The sequence below is a fragment of the Sebastes umbrosus genome, chromosome 8 (genome assembly GCF_015220745.1).
Source record: "Sebastes umbrosus isolate fSebUmb1 chromosome 8, fSebUmb1.pri, whole genome shotgun sequence".
Taxonomy (NCBI): domain Eukaryota; kingdom Metazoa; phylum Chordata; class Actinopteri; order Perciformes; family Sebastidae; genus Sebastes; species Sebastes umbrosus.
In genome coordinates, this window is record NC_051276.1 from 35,995,107 (window position 1) to 36,003,082 (window position 7,976).

Sequence of the window (7,976 nt, forward strand, 5' to 3'; positions counted from 1 at the left end):
AGTCGCAGCGGCCCAGCTTCCTCCTCCGTTTGGTGGATCCTCTGAGCAGACAGGCCTCGCCCTCCACCGGGATCCTCTGGCAGCGTTTACCGGTCAGATACCGGACGCAGCACAGACCGGGCCGCGCAGTCACCGGACCGCACGCAGCTCGCCATCTCTGGAGCTGGAGGAGACACATCCACAACATCACATCATTAACATATAACGATCGTAATGTGTTCATGTTAATATTCATATTAATACATTTGTGTATGTTTTGTATTTTGATGCTTTGGCACCAGAGATCAACCTCCAGGTCTGAGAAGTGAAGTCTTTAACCTGCATTCTGTCTACCAGCCGGCAGGGGCGCCTCCTCTTCTTTAACCTGCATTCTGTCTACCAGCCAGCAGGGGGCGACTCCTCTGGTTCTATAGAAGTCTCTGAGAAAATGAGCCTACTTCTCTCGATTTAAAAAACAAAACAAGATGAACCGACTAAAATCCAAGATGGCGACGACCAAAAACCAAGATGGAGACGGCCAAAAACCAAGATGGTGACGACCAAAAAACCAAGATGGAGACGGTCACAAACCAAGATGGAGACGGCCAAAAACCAAGATGGAGCCAAAAACCAAGATGGAGCCAAAAACCAAGATGGCGACGACCAAAAAACAAGATGGCGATGGCCAAAAACGACATGGCGACAGGCAAAAACCAAGATGGCGACGGCCAAAAATCCAAGATGGCAACGACCAAAAACCAAGATGGCAACGGCCAAAAACCAAGATGGAGACGACCAAAAAACCAAGATGGTGACGACCAAAAACCAAGATGGTGACGACCAAAAACCAAGATGGAGACGACCAAAAACCAAGATGGAGACGGCCAAAAAACCAAGATGGTGACGACCAAAAAACCAAGATGGCGACCGACCAAAAACCAAGATGGCGACGGCCAAAAAACCAAGATGGAGACGACCAAAAACCAAGATGGCGACGGCCAAAAACCAAGATGGTGACGACCAAAAAACCAAGATGGAGACGGCCAAAAATCAAGATGGAGCCAAAAACCAAGATGGAGCCAAAAACCAAGATGGCGACGACCAAAAAACAAGATGGCGATGGCCAAAAAACGACATGGCGACAGGCAAAAACCAAGATGGCGACGGCCCAAAAATCCAAGATGGTGACGACCAAAAACCCAAGATGGCAACGGCCAAAAACCAAGATGGAGACGACCAAAAACCAAGATGGTGACGACCAAAAACCAAGATGGTGACGACCAAAAACCAAGATGGAGACGGCCAAAAAACCAAGATGGTGACGACCAAAAAACCAAGATGGAGACGACCAGAAACCAAGATGAGACGACCAAAAACCAAGATGGGGACGGCCAAAAAACCAAGATGGTGACGACCAAAAACCAAGATGGCGACGACCAAAAACCAAGATGGCGACGGCCAAAAATCCAAGATGGCAACGACCAAAAACCAAGATGGCAACGGCCAAAAACCAAGATGGAGACGACCAAAAAACCAAGATGGCGACGACCAAAAACCAAGATGGTGACGACCAAAAACCAAGATGGAGACGACCAAAAACCAAGATGGCAACGGCCAAGAAACCAAGATGGCGACGACCAAAAACCAAGATGGCGACGACCAAAAACCAAGATGGCGACGACCAGAAACCAAGATGGAGACGACCAAAAACCAAGATGGCAACGGCCAAGAAACCAAGATGGCGACGACCAAAAACCAAGATGGCGACGACCAGAAACCAAGATGGAGACGACCAAAAACCAAGATGGCGACGGCCAAAAAACCAAGATGGTGACGACCAAAAAACCAAGATGGCGACGACCAAAAACCAAGATGGCGACGGCCAAAAAACCAAGATGGAGACGACCAAAAAACCAAGATGGCGACGACCAAAAACCAAGATGGCGACGACCAAAACCAAGATGGAGACGGCCAGAAACCAAGATGGAGACGGCTAAAAACCAAGATGGAGACGGTCAGAAACCAAGATGGAGACGGCCAAAAACCAAGATGGAGCCAAAAACCAAGATGGAGCCAAAAACCAAGATGGCGACGACCAAAAAACAAGATGGCGATGGCCAAAAACGACATGGCGACAGGCAAAAACCAAGATGGCGACGGCCAAAAATCCAAGATGGCAACGACCAAAAACCAAGATGGCAACGGCCAAAAACCAAGATGGAGACGACCAAAAAACTAAGATGGTGACAAACAAAAACCAAGATGGTGACGACCAAAAACCAAGATGGAGACGACCAAAAACCAAGATGGCAACGGCCAAGAAACCAAGATGGCGACGACCAAAAACCAAGATGGCGACGACCAGAAACCAAGATGGAGACGACCAAAAACCAAGATGGCGACGGCCAAAAAACCAAGATGGTGACGACCAAAAAACCAAGATGGCGACGACCAAAACCAAGATGGCGACGGCCAAAAAACCAAGATGGAGACGACCAAAAAACCAAGATGGCGACGGCCAAAAACCAAGATGGTGACGACCAAAAAACCAAGATGGAGACGGCCAAAAAATCAAGATGGAGCCAAAAACCAAGATGGAGCCAAAAACCAAGATGGCGACGACCAAAAAACAAGATGGCGATGGCCAAAAACGACATGGCGACAGGCAAAAACCAAGATGGCGACGGCCAAAAATCCAAGATGGCCACGACCAAAAACCAAGATGGCTACGGCCAAAAACCAAGATGGAGACGACCAAAAAACCAAGATGGTGACGACCAAAAACCAAGATGGTGACGACCAAAAACCAAGATGGAGACGGCCAAAAAACCAAGATGGTGACGACCAAAAAACCAAGATGGAGACGACCAGAAACCAAGATGGAGACGACCAAAAACCAAGATGGCGACGGCCAAAAAAACCAAGATGGTGACGACCAAAAAACCAAGATGGCGACGACCAAAAACCAAGATGGCGACGGCCAAAAATCCAAGATGGCAACGACCAAAAACCAAGATGGCAACGGCCAAAAACCAAGATGGAGACGACCAAAAAACCAAGATGGCGACGACCAAAAACCAAGATGGTGACGACCAAAAACCAAGATGGAGACGACCAAAAAACCAAGATGGCAACGGCCATCGACCAAAAAACCAAGATGGCGACGACCAAAAACCAAGATGGTGACGACCAGAAACCAAGATGGAGACGACCAAAAACCAAGATGGCGACGGCCAAAAAACCAAGATGGTGACGACCAAAAAACCAAGATGGCGACGACCAAAAACCAAGATGGCGACGGCCAAAAAACCAAGATGGAGACCGACCAAAAACCAAGATGGCGACGGCCAAAAAACCAAGATGGTGACGACCAAAAAACCAAGATGGAGACGGCCAAAAATCAAGATGGAGCCAAAAACCAAGATGGAGCCAAAAACCAAGATGGCGACGACCAAAAAACAAGATGGCGATGGCCCAAAACGACATGGCGACAGGCAAAAACCAAGATGGCGACGGCCAAAAATCCAAGATGGCGACGACCAAAAACCAAGATGGCAACGGCCAAAAACCAAGATGGAGACGACCAAAAAACCAAGATGGTGACGACCAAAAACCAAGATGGTGACGACCAAAAACCAAGATGGAGACGGCCAAAAACCAGATGGTGACGACCAAAAAACCAAGATGGAGACGACCAGAAACCAAGATGGAGACGACCAAAAACCAAGATGGCGACGGCCAAAAAACCAAGATGGTGACGACCAAAAAACCAAGATGGCGACGGCCAAAAAACCAAGATGGAGACGACCAAAAACCAAGATGGCGACGGCCAAAACCAAGATGGCGACGACCAAAAACCAAGATGGCGACGACCAAAAACCAAGATGGCGACGGCCAAAACCAAGATGGCCCCATACAACACACTCCCCCTCCCTGACCTCCGACCCCTTACCACATTTATTTTTATTTAAATGTATTTATTTATGTACTTTACTTTATGTTGTTCTAATGATTTGGATTGAGTCTGTCGTCTCTTTCTCTTTGAATCCAGTGAAAATTACATTTTTAAGATTAAGTCGTTTTGTTTTTTGTGTTTCTCCCCCCCCCCCCCACCACCTCGTTTTAAGTTGTAAGATTTTGTGTAAAAACTAGGAGACAGCTATAAAAATGAAAATACAGTGGTAAAGAATGTGATTATGATTTTATAAGTTGCTGAAACTGCAATAAAAACTAAGTTAAAAAAAAAGATGGGCAACGGACAAAACAACAAGATGGAGACAGCCAAGAACCAAAAACCAAGTAAAAGTAAAAAGTCCTGCATTCAAACCTTTACTGAAGTATGCAGTATGCAGTATGCAGTATAAGTATAAGTATGAAGTATAAGTATGCAGTATAAGTATAAGTATGCAGTATGCAGTATGCAGTATAAGTATAAGTATGAAGTATAAGTATGCAGTATAAGTATAAGTATGCAGTATGCAGTATGCAGTATAAGTATAAGTATGCAGTATGCAGTATGCAGTATAAGTATAAGTATGAAGTATAAGTATGCAGTATAAGTATAAGTATGCAGTATGCAGTATAAGTATAAGTATGAAGTATAAGTATGCAGGTATGCAGTATGGCAGTATGCAGTATAAGTATAAGTATGAAGTATAAGTATGCAGTATAAGTATAAGTATGCAGTATAAGTATAAGTATGAAGTATAAGTATGCAGTATAAGTATAAGTATGCAGTATGCAGTATGCAGTATAAGTATAAGTATGAAGTATAAGTATGCAGTATAAGTATAAGTATGCCAGTATGCAGTATGCAGTATAAGTTATAAGTATGCAGTATAAGTATAAGTATGAAGTATAAGTATGCAGTATAAGTATGCAGTATGCAGTATAAGTATGTAGTATGCAGTATAAGTATAAGTATGCAGTATAAGTATAAGTATGCAGTATGCAGTATGCAGTATAAGTATGCAGTATAAGTATGTAGTATGCAGTATAAGTATTCAGTATAAGTATGTAGTATGCAGTATAAGTATGCAGTATAATTATGCAGTATAAGTATAAGTATGCAGTATAAGTATAAGTATGCAGTATAAGTATGCAGTATGCAGTATAAGGTATAAGTATGCAGTATAAGTATGGCAGTATGCAGTATAAGTATTATCAGCTAAATGTAGTTAAAGTAAAAGTATTGATAGAGCAGTACAAGTACTTGAGTAAATGTACTTAGTTACATTCCTCCTCCGGTTCTTAAACCGTCTCATTGGAGGTTTCCTGCAGCAGTGCACTCTGGGACTCGTAGTACTCACCTTTAGTCCTGTTGAAGCCGTCGGTGTTGACGTGTCCGTCTGTCTTCTCTCCGTCTCTCTGTCTGTCCATCTGTCTGTCCTGAGAGGACGTCCTCCTCTGAGCTCTGTTACTGCAGCCTCCTCTCTGATTGGTCGACACAGAGTCACACGGAGCGTTAGCATCACATCATTAAACTCAACAACAGTAGTACTATCATCAACATGTACTTTATAATAATACTACATTAAACTCAACAACAGTAGTACTATCATCAACATGTACTTTAATCTATAATAATACTTCATTAAACTCTACAACAGTTTATACAAGTACAAGTTATTGTAATATTACAGTTTAATGTACTTTGTAATATCACTCTAATATTAAAGTAATACTGTAGTATTACAGTTTAATGTAATCTATAATACTACTGTATTATTACAGTATCAGTACTGTAAATAATACAGTGATATTACAGTAATATAGTACTGTGAAGCACAGCAGGTAAATAAAGTACATTAAACCTGAGGAGGTAAATAAATCTCAGATCTAGTTCTTTAAACAGAAATACATAAAACACAGTAAAGTATAATTGGTTTAATCACATGCATCAATATTTCAGTAATTCCATAAGAGAATGTTTAAAACTAAATAAACTACCGATTATTGCGTGTGAACAGGAAGTGAATCTGAGACAGAAACTGAAAAGAGGCTTAGAGGTCGTTTCTCCTGCCGTCACATCAACACAACATGAAAAATAGAAAGTCTTCAAAATGAGTAAGAGGACCTTTAAACTGAAGGATTCACTCACTTCCTGTCTCTGCTCACTTGTATATTTGTGTTTAACTGGAAAATGCATTTCCTGCTGAAAATGCGTGTGAATGCTGACAGCTGAAATGAATTGCAGAGCTTTGCTGAAAATGCAGAAATGACTGAAAATGTTAAATCTCAGATGCGTCGCACGGCACCGCTGGAAAACTACAAGATGAAGATGTACAACTGAAGCTGAACTGCATTACCTAAAAGAAGCTTAAGAGCTGAAAAGCTGAAATGCTAGAAAAGCTAGAATAATTAAAAAACTGTAAAAGATATCAAAAATCTAAATGTAAGTTTAATAGTTTAAATCTTGCAACCCGTTTAAAAGTGTAAATGAAGTCTGTAGCTGATACGTTTGCGGACGCGGTAGCACTTCAAAGTGGAGCATGTTTTAAGAGGATTTGAAGATTTTCTCCATTGAGAAAAACAAATGTTGAAAAGAGAGCTTAATATTTTAAAAAGTATAAATGTTGAACAAGTTGAATGTGAACTCTGATGAGCGCTGAATATTTAGATAGTTAAACGGGTTCTGTAGCTGAAGTATGCAGAAGTAGTTCAAGTCCAAAAAATGTACTGAAGAACTAGAAGTAGAAGTAGAAGAAGCATCGCTGTGTCACAGCATTCACACAATTAAGACGAATTTAAGTGTTTTAATATATTTATATATTTTCATATTTAGTGAATCTACTATTACAAAGTTGAAAAGTACATCCCGCCCCTCTGACATAGAAGTATAAGTACACGAGTAGTACTGCAGTAGTTCAGCTCTTACCAGCAGCTCGGAGCTCTGAGTCTCTTTGGAGGATCTGATGGTGTTGGAGTCCAGAGCCAGACCGCAGACCAGCGACACACACAGGACGCTACGCCACATCCACATCCTCCGATCGATCGATCAATCAATCAATCAGCTGTCAATCGGCGGGTCCTACCTTTAATCTGCTGATCAAACCTTTAAACTCACACTTACCTCCTTTAATTCTTTTCTGTTCTGGGTCTTTAAAATAATTTGACTCTTAATTTACTTTAGAATAGTGTGAGAGAATAAAAAGCTGCGTTTTTCTGTATAATAATATTTAATAATCAGTTGAAGAGGAGCTGCAGGTGTTTTTATAATAGATAGTATATTGAAGTTCAGTCTGTGTGAGCGTCTCCTCTCCGTCTGCTATCCGCCTTCAGGTGCGTTTGTTTTATATACCTTCCCCTACCCTCTGATCCGTCCCCGGCCCTCAGAAGTTTTTTGAAGGAGCGTTTGAAGCTCGACCGCATCAGTCGGCGGAGACTTCCTTCCTGGAAGCCCCGCGGCGGCCTCAGGTGAGGGGCGGGGACGTTTGATACGTGACACCGCAGAGACACAGAGAGATGAAAAACACACCTGGAGACGGCAGACGGCCGGATGTGTGTGGAGTGTTTAACAGGTGATTAAAGCTGATTAGCCTGTTTCACATGAATGACAGACCGACACAGCTGATCCAATAAACACATCATAGGGGTCCAGGGTGTGTGTGTGTGTTGTGTCTTGTGTGTGGTGTGTGTGTGTGTGTGTTGTGTGTGTGTGTGTGTGTGTGTGACTGACAGGTGTACCGGCACATTCACACACAGGGCCAAAGGTCAAACCTTTAACACACCTGTCACAGAGACGACGGAGATTAATCAGCGTCCTACGGTTTCTAACAGTCACAATCAGGTTATTTCTAATTGCTGATCAATAACTAATAACAGAGTTGATGTCCAGGTTCAGATCCAGATGTTATAATTATGAGATATTCAGTCATAATCGTCCCAGCAGCAGGTTTAAATAATAAAAATATGAACGCTGAGTTTCACTTTTTATGCACATTAAAGAAAACACATCATGCTTTATGAGTATAAAAGTCAAAGGTTTAAAGGGAGTG